This window comes from Panthera leo, chromosome A1 (genome assembly GCF_018350215.1).
Source record: "Panthera leo isolate Ple1 chromosome A1, P.leo_Ple1_pat1.1, whole genome shotgun sequence".
Classification (NCBI taxonomy): Eukaryota; Metazoa; Chordata; class Mammalia; order Carnivora; family Felidae; genus Panthera; species Panthera leo.
The window spans coordinates 184,679,165-184,695,745 of NC_056679.1; the positions used below are offsets into that span (position 1 = coordinate 184,679,165).

At 38.3% G+C, this 16,581-nt stretch overlaps 1 long non-coding RNA gene across 1 annotated transcript in view; it reads right to left on the reverse strand.

Annotated features, from left to right (window-relative positions):
• LOC122224947 overlaps positions 1 to 16,581 on the reverse strand; it is a 70,044-nt gene that overhangs the window by 15,830 nt on the left and 37,633 nt on the right. The window contains exon 5 of the long non-coding RNA XR_006205040.1: positions 10,870 to 10,961. This is a non-coding gene — a long non-coding RNA (uncharacterized LOC122224947). The remainder of the gene's footprint in view (positions 1 to 10,869; positions 10,962 to 16,581) is intronic.

A 16,581-nucleotide genomic window follows, 5' to 3' on the forward strand; every position in this document is an offset into this window, starting at 1 on the left:
CACTTTCCCACTCCTCTTCCTATTAATTGAAATGCAAATGTAATGGAAATGGATATTTTAGACCAAAGATCATCTAAAATAGTCATGCCCATTTGTTTACTTACTGTCAACAGGCTGCTTTTGCAGTACAATGGTAGAGTTGAATAGGTGTAATAGAGGCCTTATGGACAATAAAGTCTAAAATACTATCAGGGGACCTGGGTGGCTCAGTCAGTTAAGTGTCTGACTTTGGCTCAGGACATGGTCTCATGGTTCATGGGTTCAAGCCCTGCATGGGGCTCTGTGCTGTTGGCTCTGAGCCTAGAGCTTGCTTTGGATTCTGTCTCTCCCTTTCTCTCTGCCCCTCCCCTGCTTGCACTCTCTCTCAAAAATAAATAAACACTAAAAATAAAAATAATAATAAATAATAAACAAAATAAAATACTATCTGTCCAGTTGCAGAAAAAATTTTCCAACTCCTGGTTAAAATTTCAAAGATTGACGACATATGTGTTGGTAAGGATAAGAAGCAACCAGAATGTGCAGCATTGCCAGTGAGAGTGTAAAGTATTAGAGGCACTTTCTGATACTGTTTAGAACACAGTGTTAATAAAGTTAAATCCACAGCTGTCTTGTTACACAGCAATTTCACACCTATGTATATTTCCAAGATAAGTGAGTATATATCCACAAAACACATGTTCAAGACTGCTCAGAGCAGTTTTATTCATTATAATCAAGAGTGGATAAACAAATTGTGATATATTCATGCGGTGAAAAGCTACACAGCAATAAAAAGGAACAAATTACTGTTACACCTAATGACACAAATTAAACCCCCAAATATGCTGATAAGCACAGGACAGATACCAGTAGAATTTACTATATGATTTCACGTATATGAAGTTCAATAAAAGGAAAAATTAGTTTATGAGGATAGAAATCAGAATGGTCAGTGTCTGTGGAAGGTGTGTACTCACTGGAAAGGGAATGAGGAAGTCTTTCGGGGTGCTAGAAAGTTCTAGAACCTGATCCTGGTGGTGGTTACATGTACCTACATTTGTAAAAATTCAGCAAGCTAGGCACTTAAAGTTTGTGTACTTTATTGTATACATGTTATAAACGAATTAAAAAAAAAAAAAGAAAAAAGCTGAAGTAAACAAACAAAAAAGAATCAATGTACAAGATAGTTACTGTTGATTAATTTTTGTCAAAGAAACAGTGCAAAGCAGCAGATTAAATATATTTCCTGAAAATGTAGGACTTAAAAATGTAACAGGCTAGGGGCACCTGGGTGGCTAATTCAGTGAAGCAGCCTACTCTTGATTTTGGCTCAGATCCCTATCTCATGCTTAAGATTATCTCCCTCCCTCTCCCTCTACCCCTCCCCTCTTCATGTCACACTCTCATGTGCTCTTTCTCAAAAAAAAAAAAAAAGAAAGAAAAAGGTAACAGCTAGAATAAGAGCTTATTCACTTGCTTAAGAGATAAGACTATGTGCTCCTTAGTAAGAAAGCAACTTCTAACACAAAAATATTTTAAAATAAATAAATTGAAGCATTCAGTTTCTAGAGAATTTTTTTTTATTTTGTTTTAGAGAGAGAGAGAGCACTCATGGGCGGGGGAGAGGGGCAGAGAAAAGAGAGAGTTTGACAGAGAGGGATAATCCCAAACAGACTCCATATTCAGTGCAAAGCCCAAGGAGGGGTGAGATCCCATGACCCTGGGATCATGACCTGAGCTGAAATCAAGAGTCCAATGCTTGACTGCCTGAGCCACCCAGGCACCCCAGAGATAAGCCTACTAAATCATGAATAAAAAATAAGTCAATGACAGCAATATTCAACAAATATTACAATGTTTAGTGAAAAGAATAAGACACCAAAAATGCACAGTATGAGTCCATGCATATAACAGTCAAGAACAAACAGATTTAAAGTGTGTACATTCGGAATGCATGCTTAGGTGGTAAAGCCATAGGAAAACAGGAAAGCGAGTCTCATTAAGTCAGGAGAGTAATTACCTTAGGCAATAATAAAATAGAACTTCCCTGTGATAAGGAAGTGATGGAAGAGAGGGGCTTCTGGCATGCTGGTAATGTTATTTCTTGATCTACATGATGATTACACTGATGCTCATGTCATTACTGTGTTAAATTGTACATTTGTGTAAGCACTTCTTTTAATGCATGCTCTATTTCACATAACCAAAAGGTTTAAAATGAAGTAAAGATACAGAGGATTTGAATAACAAGGTTCATCACCATTACATATATGTTCTTTCTTCATATATAAGTATGAATAATATATTCATAGAGACAGTTATAAATTCATATGAATTAAATATGTAATATACATTTTTTAAACTTTATTTTGAGAGAGAGGGAAAGAGAGAGCAGGGGAGAGAGATTTCACAAACCATGAGATAATGACCAAGAATCGGATACTTAACCAACTGAGCCACCCAGGCACCCCATAATATACATTTTATATATGTATACATGTGTCTGTGTGTACCAAACAGAGAAGACACATTGCATTCAAATGCCTATAAAACATTTTTTTCAAAAGTCCATCATATACTTGGCCAGAGATGATTTCATCTTTGCAGCAGATCCATAGTGGCTGTGAGTTTCCCATGCTTTCAGTCTCCAAGATGAAGTTTATGTGTGTGTTGCTATACTGTCATTATTTATTGAGTGTATGGTAGGGGTTGGGAAGATAATTCAGCTTTTCATTCATAGATTTCAAGGCACCAGGAATCACATCCATCCACACTGGACATAGGACAGTGCATTATCCTGAAAGCCTGGACTTTGACCTGGATGAGGTAAGTGAATGGGATTCTGGATTGTCTTTCTTAGGGAACAGTATGTGAAGAAAGCTGTTCTGAAATATTTAGAAGCCAGAGGAATGAAGTAGGGTAAAGATGGCTACAGATCACCAAAAATCTGTGTTACACTGCCCCACATAGTGTAGAGTTGTCTCAGAGAAGTGGCTGGTCAGCTAGGGACTACATTTCCTAGTTCCTCTTACCCTGAGTGGTAGTCATGTGACTACATTCTAGCCAATTAAATGTAAACAGAATTGATGACCATGACTTCCAGACCTGACACATAAAGACCCCCACCCAGTACTCTATCCATATTGTCACTTTTCAGCTGGCTAGAATGGACATGATCCCCCAGGGTGACCCTAAAAACTACTTGTTTAGGGGTGCTTGGGTGGCTCAATCAGTTAAGCATCTGACTGATGATTTTGGCTCAAGCCATGATCTCATGGTTGTGTGGTCAAACCCTGGGTCGGGTTCTGCACTGGGCATGGAGCCTATTTAAGATACTCTATCCCTCTTCCTCTCTTACTTTCTCTCTCTCTCTCTCTCTCTCTCTCTCTCTCTCTCTCTCAATCTCTCTCTCTCCCTCTCTCTCTCATACAGTCCCCAAATGACTGTATGGATATGCAGGTGACCCTCTCTAACTTTCCACCTACACGGTACTCCTTTGTGAGCAAGGAAGAACTTCTACAGTATCTGAGCCATTATTCATTTTGGGCCTATTTGTTAGAATAGTTAGGCTACACTAGTTAATGCTGGGGAAAATAATAGTACCTACCCCACTGTGTGGTAGTGGAGGGTCAATGAAATCATGAAAAAAGAAAGCACAGGGCCTCATACATCTTAAGTGCTGAGTGTGTGTTAGCTTAGTAAGTACCCAGGAAATTATGACAAGGACTTTAGAGGCCTCAGAATGATTAAGTTTCAAGAGATGAGCTCTTGAAAATAAAGGAAAGTGATTGATGACAGTCTAGTCAGTCCATTTCTTTCAGTTAATCACTCCTTCCTCAAAGAATCCTCTGGGCTTGGTTTTAGGAGCAACACAGTAGGCAGCCACAGCACATCTGAGCAAATAAAGCTGTGAAACCAGCTTGATATGCTAACCATCAGGGACAATGATGAACCAGCTGGAGACTCTGAGATGAGTCCCTAACATGAGTGAACACAAAGAAGGGAATCCTACATAAATACGTGTGCCAAGGTAAAGTTTTTTTCCCTGCTTTTTCCATTTCTGCTTTCAGCAAGTGCATGTGCACGTCCACACACGCGTGCATACACTGACACGCAGATAGATGGCCGCACTGCAAAGAGTATTGGTGATTTTATTGATGGGTCTCTCAAATCATCACTAAAACAAAAATAAGCTGTTCACTTCACAGCTGGAGTCAAATGGAGTGATGACAGTTGTCTCACCCTTCTTTGATGATAAATGAGCCTTCCCCTGCTTACGCGGGTCCTTGACCCAAATTCACAGTTATTCCAGTGACCCAGGCAGACCTTTGAGAAGAAAAAAAGACACACTCACAAATGCCTAATGAAGCTTGTCTCAACTATTACTATTGTACCCTGTCATTCTAACTATAATTGATTTGCTAAGGTAGCTTTTTTTTTTTATAAACAGCCTAGCAGACAAAATACCTAATATAAATTAAACACATCTCTCTCTCTCTCTCTCTCTCTCTCTCTCTCTCTCTCTCTCTTTCACATTTCACCAGCCTTACTATCCCATGTTTATTTTAAACTTTCTATGAGCTTTCACATTCTCCTTTTTTATCTTGGAAGTAGGCAAATAAGTGTCTGGCCTTTAAAAATGCCTTTGGTAACAGGATCTTAGAATCACATAAAGAGAATTTCATCCCCTAGACAAGCTTTTTCATAAGGCGCAAATTTCTGTCGATTGAAGGTGACTATCTAGAATCATCTTTGAAAATAGTTGGGAAACTACATCAGAGCTTTATAGGAATAAATGCCATGATCAAATAGCAATGTCTACAAAGACAGAGTATGGTGGCATATTAAAATATAGTCCTTCTTAGTTAAAGAAGAAGAATACATAGAAAATTTCCAGAAAGCAAGGTATCTAGCCTACTGTGTAGATATAGATATAGATATAGGTAACATATATAGATACAGGAATCAATATATAGATATTTAGAATCTGAATCTTTCAAGGAAGATAATACAACTACACTTCAAAGCACCTTCCCCGAAATTGCTTATACTTGTTGGTTGTTTCCTACAACCATCTACTATAAACCCCTTGTGTTTAAAAACGTAGAAATAAAATTAAACAGCTTACTCAGAGAAAGAGAGGGAAAGAGCTGTGAGAAGTAACGGCCTGAGATTTCTATGTTCCTTTCAAGAAGCAAACTCCCTGAGAGATCTTCGAGCCTGAGATGCTACTGGGAGCCATGTGCTTTGTGGCTGCCTGGATGTCTTTCTTCAACAATGGAAGGGTGTATGTTAACAGCCTGTAGTAACAAGACTCCATTATTGCAGGAACATAACATCTCAAAGGGACTCCCAGCTACCCAGAGGTTGTAGAGAGTTCCATTTAGCACCATCTTTGTGAGGCGTGAACACCTGACACAGGATGAAAGTGGAGGAGCCGGCCCTGGGGAGGAAGGGCTTTTTCCCTTTCAAGTTTCTGAACTCCTCTAGGTCTGTGGAGGTCCAAACCACAGAACCAAGGAAACTCAAAAGGAAAGCAACAAAAGGAGCCACAAATCAAAAGCGCCCTCTCCAATGTACAGCTCCTGCTGTTCTGCTTTCATTACGCACCAGCGTTGTCTGAATGGCTAGCAGCACCTCAGCCTCCTTGTACAAAGTCAACACACTGTATTGAGGAGTGTGTACAACTTGCAAAGGAGCAGACTGGCTGCCGGCTGAATTCTCCAGTCTGCTCCAGTCTCCCTCCATGCTTTTTTTCTCTGTGGGGCTGGGAGCTAGGGAATTTTCTTTGTCCAGTGACTACGAGGTTGCTTTGGGATCTTTAGGAATACCATCAACCCTATCGCCATCACCACCCATCCCTCTATAGCCATGTTCTCCCTGAGAACTGTCCTATAATTGGGACTTTTCTTTGCCCACCTGCCACACATGTCCTCTTCTTTCCCCTGGGTCCCACTCTGCCACTAATTCTTTAAAGGTATTTATGTTAGCCAAAGCTCTGTGTTGTAGGAAACAGAAACTCACTTCAAACTGAGAAGGAGCCTCTGGATAGCTCACAAAAATAAAGCAAGATCCAGGTTTTGTAGGGCCCAAAGCTTAAACAATAAAGTGAGGGTATCTCTTTAATTTCAAATGCAAAATTAAGTATGAAAGTGAGTATCAAAAAAGAGAAATCACAGCAAACTACAAATCTTTAAATGTTGACAAGTGTCACAAATACCACAAAACCCAGAAAAATATCCTAATGTTCTTGTTAATTAACTGACTGATAATGCTTCTGTAATAACTTTGTTCTATTCCTTTTATCTGCTTGCTCTTTGATCACCTGTCCATATGACAATAGGTTTTTACTCTAATTTTCAAGGGAATAATAAGGTAGTTCAAGTCTTTCTTCTAGCATAGTGATCAAAATTCATCACGGAAGGTGGGATGACGTGCAACATCACACACAGGTGTACTCCCTGTTTGTAGTACTGAGATCTGTCCTCTTTTAAGACAGAAACTCTGACAAATCAGTTTTCATGATTCACAAAAGAAAAAACATGATGCATTTAAGCTGCCTGAATTACATAATCAAACATATTCCTCCACACTTCCATTTTGACTAGACGTCAGTAAAAACTGAATCCTCCCTCTATAACTTTATTTTTTTTTCAATATATGAAATTTATTGTCAAACTGGTTTCCATACAACACCCAGTGCTCATCCCAAAAGGTGCCCTCCTCAATACCCATCACCCACCCCCCCTTGCTCCCACCCCCCATCAACCCTCAGTTTGTTCTCAGATTTTAAGAGTCTCTCATGCTTTGGCTCTCTCCCATTCTAACCTCAATAACTTTATATTTCTGATTATTTAAATGTACAAAACTCTTCTAAAAATAACAATAAATGTACAAAGTTCTTTCAAATCTGTCTTCTCCTTTTCTCCCCACATACACTGGGTGCTAGCAGCAGTACAGTAGTTCCTGTACTAACCAGGGCACACTTTCCCACTGCATCTTCCCTGCAGGAAAATGATTACGGACCAGGAGGAGGGGAGGAGAGGTGCGGAGTGGAAGCAGGAAGAGCAGCTTGGAGGCTCTTGAAGCCACCTATGCAAAGGATGGCAGTGATTTAGACTAAGGTAATAGTGGTAGAGATAGTAAATGATCAGAGTCAGACTTATTTTGATAGTAGAACCAGTACGATTTGCCACTTAGATATGAGAGATAAGAAAATGAAGTGGAGGGATACCTGGAAAACTCAGTCAGTGGAGCATGTGACTCTTGATCTCTGGGTTGTGAGTTTGAGTCCCATGCTAGATGGAGAGATTACTTAAAAATAAAATCTGAAAGAAAGAAAGAAAGAAAGAAAGAAAGAAAGAAAGAAAGAAAGAAAGAAAGAAACAGAGAAAGAAAGAAAGAACAAAAGAAAGAAAGCAAGCAAGCAAGAAAGAAAGAAAAAGAAAATGAAGTTGAGGATAATGCTAAGTAGATAACATGACCACACAGGATTATTTCTGAGCACTTCCTGAATGAATGCTTGTAATTCTGCCTAGCATGATGCATGAAACATAACTGGAGATCAATAAACATTAGTTAAATCTAAACCTTGTTTGTATTACTTTAAAAAAAAAAACTAAGGAGAATAAATTGTATGGCAGGTCCTTTATCATTACTGTTAATGATAACAAGCATTTCTGAACATTTCTTTCACTGGCTTATGCAAATCTGTTCAGGACAAGATAAGATAACAACCTAGGCAAATATTTAAAATAAGATATTGCCAAAAAAAAAAAAAAAGAGCAAAAAGAGCACGTAGAGCACAATCTTATATTTTTATCTAGGTAAACACAACTCACGCAAAAGAAGATATCTAGGGTGGTCACTTCAGTGCAAATGAGCCACCAAAGCCTAATTCTGACTGGAGATTTTGGATTACCAACCATAATGACTTCAACCCTCAGCCCTAAATACCCCATTGTAATTCCTATTGGACCCTAGCTTTGAAAGTATACCCTTGTATGCTCTAATTTTTAATTTGAGAAATTCTTACTTTGAATTTTTTTAACGTTTGTTTATTATTGAGATACAGAGAGAGACAGAACATGAGCATGGGAGGGGCAGAGAGAGGAGTAGACACAGAATCTGAAGCAGGATCCAGGCTATGAGCTGTTAGCACAGAGCCTGACGTGGGGCTCAAATCACAAACCATGAGATCATGACCTGAGCCGAAGACGGACGCTTAACCTACTGAGCCACCCAAGCACCCTGAGAATTCTTACTTCAAATCCATACATGAAATTTATCATTGATATTTGCACCATATCATTTCACCACTTGCTTCAGTTTGCACCATAGAAGGTCTTATTCTACAATAAAATATTTCCAGTTAGTGAGGTTTTGAATATTTCCTCTTTTTATCTATGTTTTCAAAAATTTTGCAACAGCTATACATTACTTTGAGGTAAAAGTAAATTTTTTTTTTGAGCGTTTATTTATTTTTGAGACAGAGAGAGACAAAGCACGAACGGGGGAGGGTCAGAGAGAGGGAGACACAGAATCTGAAACAGGCTCCAGGCTCTGAGCTGTCAGCACAGAGCCCGAAGCGGGGCTCGAACTCACAGACCGCGAGATCATGACCTGGGCCGAAGTCAGCCGCCTAACCGACTGAGCCACCCAGGCGCCCCAATATTTTTAATACAGTAAGACAAAAAAAGGTTAATAAAAACTCAAGTGGAAATATTACTTGATAACATCTCAATAATAACAACTTCTTAGTAAATATAAATAAAATAGAACCTAGGGGCTCCTGAGTGGCTCAGTCATTTGGGCATCTGACTCTTGATTTCAGCTCAGGTCACAATTTCATGATTCATAACATTGAGTCTCGAGTCACATTCTGCGCTGACAGTGTGGAGCCTGCTTGGGATTCTGTCTCTCACCTTGTCTCTTCCCCTACCTGTTTGTGCTTTATGTCTGTCTCTCTTTTTCTCTCTCAAAAATAAATAAATAAACTTTTAAAAAAAAAGTTGAACTTAAAATTTTAACTAACCAGAATTATTGGGATAGTTAAGGATTGGAACATTCTAATGATTCAGTATAATATTTTTTTGGTTTTTAGTTACACATAAATGAACATCACCTTTGTTCCCTCCCTTCCACCTCTTACCCTAATTCTTCCCTTTTCTACTTCCTTCCCCCAAGAATATAGCATAACTTATTAAGAATTTCCAATATACCATATGCAAGACTTCGTAAATAGCATTTAGAACACTGGGTCTAAAGAAATCCTGAAGGCTTTGTTCTCTCGTAGAAGAGATTTATGTCAGTATTTACTACAAAATAAGGAAATTTCCTTAAAGAATCTGGCAAATATTGTAGGTTGGCTCATGCAATACTTATTCAAATTCCCTTTCCTTTCCTTCTGCTCCTATAAGAACTAGAGAGATACAAACCCACCTTTCCAGATGTCCCTGCAACTAAGGGCATGCATGTGACACATTTATGACCAATGAGAAATAAGTGAATGTCTCCTGGGAATTTCTTGGAACCGCCTATCTGCTAGTTCCTGTCTGGAATGCAAACAATGGTTTGAGTTGAAGCAGACATCTTGGAACATAAGGAAAAAAAGTAAGAGAATCCCAGGGCCTTTGAAGCACATATCCTTGCACCATTCATCTAATACCAGACATCATACACCTCCAGACATATTTATATGAGAAAGAAGAAAACTTCATATGTTTTATGCCTATTACAAGTTCAGCTTTCTGCTACAGACAAAGGCAAGTCCTAACAAATCTGTAGGCCACATCCTAAAGTAACTTTAATGCCTTTAACTAAATCTCTACTACCTTATGTTCCAATATTAGCCACTTTATCTTGATATCACAATTTAGGAAAATACTAATTACTCCATGGTTCTGAAAAATTAAAATTGCTTACCAGGAAAAAAAAAAAAGGATCATACTAGGCTTCTTAGACTCAATGTCCAATTAATATATTATACATTTGTAAAATAGGGACATGCAAAAGAGGCAAATGAAATAAAGTCACAAACCTGAGGAATTTCATAAACAGTAATTAGGAAAGTTAACAGTCTTCACATTTTATAAAGTTTTGTAAATTTTTGCACAGTTTATAAGTCCTGTGTTGTTAGCAAACCTTTCTATGTCAACCAACCAACTTTGCCATAATAAAGGTGACTGAGTGTTCAGAATGTGAAAAGGCCACTAAGTCCTAACTCAGAGATTTTTTTCATCTAGTCCATGGCCAGGAGGGGATCTGCATCCCCCCAAATAAGAAGAGTACAAGAGAGATCGAGGCCATGAAAAGGTAATGGGCAGAAGACAATCTTACCAAGATTACATTCCATAAAACAGAATTGGCAACATCTGCTCAATCTACTGTAGATAAACAGTGAACTATTTTCCATCTCATTAACTAAGAGGATGAGATATTAAATAAACCCCAGGGGCCTCATACTTTGTTATCACGTTTAAGGCTTGGCCCAGACTTGCTGCATTAGCTAATCCTTGTAATGGTTTACAATCTAAAATCCTACATAATTTCTTTCTTTCTCTCTCTCTTCCTCTCTCTCATATGCGCACATGCGCGCACACACACACACATACACACACACACACACACACACACACACACACACACACACACACACAATTCCCAAATGGCTTAAAACCAAAAGTTCCTTCTTAATCTGACTGTCTAATTACTAGTCACTTAGCTTAAATTATTAACCATGTCTTCAAATGTGATATATGATACCTGTAGGCCTGCAAACAGGATTCTAATAGAATTATCTAATTCTATTAAACTGCAAACAACTGCCCATTAAATATTTATTAGCCAGCTTGTATTCATTGAAGATAGATTGGAGTGTCAGCAAACCTCTAGGTTCCCTCTTCCTGGAGCTCTGTCACACAGAAGGTTGGACCAAAACAGCCCATCAGGATCGTGCCAATTGATCAACTGCCAATTACCTATTTAATCAAAATCAATGAGAAAAAAAAAAAGGTTTAGGAGAACTTACAAGGTATGGTATGGATTTTTTTTTAATACTTGGTTAAATAAGTAAATTGGTTGAAATCTAGCTAACTTGATTGTAAACACTTAAGGTTTATTTTACCATAGGGAAAACTGCTAGCAGTTAAATAATTAGATTTTCTTTTTCAGACTGGTGAATTGTATTTTTAATAAAGGAGTTGAAGAACTGTCAATTTTGGCCACCCAGGAGAGATGATTTTTGAGGCCACGCTTTCAGGCTACAATGCCTTCCTTCTTAAAGCCATATGAAAGATAACCTGACACCTTTGGCAGACAGCACTCCTTCAGATGGTAAGCATGTGGGCAGTTTTAAACAATTAGATTATGCAAGATGGCAAGTGTTCATTCACTAAAAATGCAAGAACCATCTGGATTCTCCCAGAGGATCTGGAGAAAATGAACAAGGAAAGTCACTCCTCTAAACAAACCACTTTCACATGAGTTGTTCAAAACCCCAAGTGTAAATCAATTCTTAATAGCAAATGGCCATAATAAAGAATAAAAAAGAAGGGAAAAATGTCATCTGACTCTTGTTCAACTAACTTTTCAGTAGTCAGAGAAAGACGGGCCAAAGAAAAACAGGAATTGCTGTAGCAAATAATCAGTAGTGATATGTTTTTGCTTCCTGGTTGCTGTAATTAAGGATTCGATGTATAGATTGATTCATACTTAATCAGCCTTATAGGGTGATTTTGAGGAAATACTACTATCCAGAAGCAAAATAATTAAAATAGACATGAAAATCGGCACTAGGAATCTCTAGTCATTTAAACACAAAGCAATGGGGAAGAAAAAATAAATTGCATTATATTCACATACTGGAATAAAGTATTGCAATGCAAATGGACAGACTATATAGCAACATAGAAAATGGATAATTTTGTAGACATCATGTTGAATGAGAAAGCCAGACCAAGAAAAAAAAAGAAAAGAAAGAAAGAAACGAAAAAAATAGCAGATTCTGTATGATTAAATTTACACAAAATTCAAAAACAGGCAACATTAAGCTATGTTTTAAGTAGAATAATAGTTACCTTTTGGAGAGGGGAAAAGGGTAGTGATGGGAGAATTTTGGAGTAGCTTTCTATCCTTGATCTACAAGCTAGTTACAAAAATCTAGTCCCTTTGGGAAAAACTTTGCACTTTTCTTAATGTATGTATCCTTTAATAAAAAGTTTATTTTCGAAAAGTAAAGCAACAGAGCAATTTATTTGTGTGGCCTTAGGCAAGTCACTTATCTCTGAACCTCGAAGTTTCCATCATGTGTAAAATAAGCAGTTGGACAAGATAGTCTTCAGATTTCTGCAGATTGCAAAAATGCTTTGATTCTACAAAAGATCATTAGTCTCACAAGGACAAACTGGATCAATAAATCTATACTGATATCAACCTCATTTTGGCAGTCAAATCTTTATTTAAATAGTAAATCTTCAATCTTTACTTAAATAGTAAAAAGCAAGTCTGGGGGCAGCATACCTACATAGAGAATCCTCCCTCTAGATAGGTAGATAGATACATATATAGAGATAGATATTCTCTAAAATAAAATAAAGCTAGATAAAAAGGAGAGATAGGGAACTGTCTCACTGTCAAAAACCCATCCCTCAAGTTTCTTTCAGCTCCTCATTCACGTGTAAATATTTAATCTTTGAGTTGTCTTATCCCAAGAGAGTCCATGGCTCTGAAATCACACAGGACTGAGCCTCACAGGAGTGTAAAAAAAAAAAAAAAATCTACCCAAAAATATGTCCTCAGCGCAACTACCTAAGTACCCAATGTTCCCATCATTAGAGCATCTTCTTTCATTGATCATCCCTTCACCTCACAGAGAACTGGCCTCTGAAGACATAAGACATACGACACAAGGTTTGTGCACATGGAAGAGGATGGTAGAAATCCAAAGCCTAGTGCATCTCTAGAAAAGAGGATGCTGACATTTGGTACCAAGATGGCATTTTCCGGCAAACTCAGAACCAAAAATCAAGAGAACATTGTAAGGGAATGGGAGCCAGGTATTCTCCCAGTGCTTAATCCCCACATAACACCAACTTAGTCCTGATTCTCCTCATGTCTCCACAAGAAAAATCCACACAATAAGAAAATAAAATTCCACCAATGTCTGCCTTTCCCTAAACAACCATAAGTCAACCAAATAAACTTTTCACTTTTTAAACTATTAATTATATATAGAACACTATAGGAGGACTGCTCAGAATTTCTCTTCCCTCACTAAAGAAACCAGAGCATAGATCTCTCTGCTCATGAATCTCTGTAAGGAAATATTGGCAATTCATTGGGGAATGAGCAAATGTCACTAATTCACAACCAAAATAATGGGCAGGGAAAAAATCTTCATCCCTCATGTATGAAATATTACAACTTTTAAATTCACTAGTAGTGAACTTTTAAATTCTCTAGTAATGAATCTCTTAAAAGGACAGAATAAAGTACAAATCAAGAATTGTTCTTGGAGGAATATTCCCGGATCATGTTGTCAGGAAACAGATAACATGTCATTTCTCCTTAGCTCTCAGGGAGAGTAGAAGTGTCTGTAGAGTATGCAATGAGCAGGTTACCTGCTGCTGTCTTTTACAAATCTTAAACAGAGACCAAAAACAGTTTGGTTGGTTTTTCTTAATAAGGCACATGCATCTCCAGAGAACACATCCTCACCAGGCAAAAAAACTGCCTCTAAATGTCTTTTCATGCCTTCCCAGCTGGGACCAGGGTTTTGTTCTCTCCTTTAAAGGCAAAGGGCTCTGCTACATATCTAGGGAAAGGATGGGGCAGAATTATATTTTCAAGGCATTTGTTAAGGTGTCAGTCTGCTTCTCCAAATTGTAAAAACATAAGCTATTGTGCAAATACTATTTAACTCATGAAAAACGCCACTGACCTAAGCCCGGTATAGAAAGGTCCAGTGATAAAATAGGCTTTTTCCACTCCTACAAGGTGGAAACAAGTTGGGAGAAGAGACAAGAACACAAACAAGGAAGAAGAAGAAGAAGAGGGGAACTAGAGCTGTTACTGCATCCAGAATCATTCCATAAAGAATTTATGGCTGCATAGATGCTGAGGCTCACCAAGATGCTACTCATGTGGCCATCCTTTGAGGACTACTGTGCCTGAGATTTCTAGTCTCCCACCCCATATCCATTTTTCTATAATAATACAAGTCTTTTCTCTGTACATGGCTGCCAGGTTAAAGACTACACTTCCCAGCTTTCCCTAAAATTAGATGTGGCATGTGACCAGGTACTAGCCAATGGGAAATATGAGTAGAAGTTACTTGTGCAACTTTCTGGTCACATCCATAAAAAAATAAGACATGTGAAATTCTATTATTCTTTCTGGCTTTCTTCCCACTTGCTGGAATTCAGACATAGTGAAAGCACATGCCAAGCACGAAGAGCGGCAGAAGGTGTTCAGAGGCTGCTGGGTCCCCACATCATGGATCCACTATATAAGTCCTAGATGGCTTACACTCAGCAGCCAAAACCAATATCCTAAAATTCACAACCACCAATTGCTGTTGGTCGGTTCTTCATAATCCTCAGTCCCATTGGAGTGATGATTATTTCTGCTCTGGAGATTACCCAGGCTCCCGTTAAGCATGGATGATCCTCCACTTAACAGCCTGACATAAGGGTAATCTCACCCCATCATTACTACCAAGAGTGTGAGGTTACCACATACAGATGACTTGTAGGGTCATGGTAGTTTGAATCCAGAGCCCTGTCCTAATCAAGGCAAGGCCATGATGAACCAGTTGCAAATCATCCACAGAATCTAGTCAGCAGTGGCTTTAAAACCTCTGATGACAGCTCAATAGCTTTTTTTCTCCAGCTGGGAAATTTTAGAGGTGAGCCTGAGCAGGGTCACCTGAATAGATTGCATCTGCCAAGACTTGGTGGCTAAATAAATGAGTGCATGTGGAATGGAAATTAGGGGGCCAGACCTAAAATAAATTTAACAGATTGCCTCCTCTTTAAGGGCTCCTTTTAATCAGCTGGTTTCATGAGACTTTGCTTTGCAGAGGAGGAGATGTGACTCATGAGCATGCTTGCTAGAGACAGATGCTTGTGGGTTTTGTTGTTTTTTGGTTTTTGTTTTTTAAATTCTCTCATACAGGGATCCATAAGAAATTTGGGTGAGGAGAAAGGCCAATGATAAACATGATTTGAATCAAGGCAGATTTGGGGGGGTAAGATATACAGGATTTTTACAGACTCACAGTTCCTAAAACTATGTTCAAGGACATAAAAATGCGGGCACCTGCATGGCTCAGTTGGTTGAGCATCTGAGCTCAGCTCAGGTCGTGTTCTCACAGTTCATGAGTTCAAGCCTCACATGGGGCTCTGTGTGGACAGTGTGGAGCCTGTTAGGGAGTCTCTCTCTCCCTCTCTCTTTCTCTGCAACTCCCCCCACCTCAAAATAAATAAATAAACTTAAAAAAAATAAAGAAAGGAAGGATGTAAAAGTAAAAGGTGAATCAGAGTTTTACAAATAGAGGAGCTTAGAGATCACCTAGTTCAACTCCATTTTCCTAAACACTCAACATAGTATATAATACTCAGTTGGCAATTAAATATAATTTTTGTAGTTGTTGAATAAATGATTGCCTGACTAGAAATTAAGAGAGATAAGTGATTCATCCAAGATGAATTACACAAGAAATACCCAGGTGAGCTAAGATGTGTCAATCCCAAGCTCAAGACATTTTCTACACTACTTTCTCTCATTTCTACATAGCATAGTCTCCATTTTTTAAATGAGCCCCAAATTTCATGCACACACTTTCCTTTTCCTGGTGTCTGTATCAGTTAGGATGATTTTAGCTATAGGTAACAGAAAACCTAGCAAAAGTAGCTTCAGTTAGAAGAATATTTTACTTTATAGAAATCCAGAAATGAATTGTCTCAGGGTTGATTTTGATGGGTCAACATCATTGAGAACCTAAGAACTGTCCATCCTTCCAATTTCCCATGCTCATGTGTTGCTTTCATTTGGGGTTCTATTTTTTCATGGTTGCCAAATAGTTGTAGCATTTCTTTTTATCTTCTATGAAAGCTTCCAAGTAAAATAAAAGGGACAAGGGGCATCTGGCTGGCTCAGTCGGTAGAGCACGGGATCTCAGAGTCGTGAGTTTGAGCACCACATTGGGTATAGAGACTACTTAAAAATAAAATCTTTTTTTAAAAAAGGAGGGATGAGAGTAAAAATGGCTTCCTTCTCACATCACTCTATTAATAAAAAGAAAAATAATTCCCAAAACCTTCAACATACTTCTCTTTATGTTTCACTACCAGAAATGAAACAATTTCTGGCATATTTCACCAACCACTGACAAAAAGAAATGAGATTGTGGTAACTGGCTTAGGCCAATCCTGATTCACCTATGCGAGCTGGGCACATTCTATCCCAAACAAATATATTCGTAAGGAAGAAGACTAAGTGGCTATCTGAAGACATCTATGAGATTCTGGCACATACACAGATTGCTCTGGCAGCTCTACTCAAGACTAAGCCCAAAGGTATTATATCCCAGAAATGTTA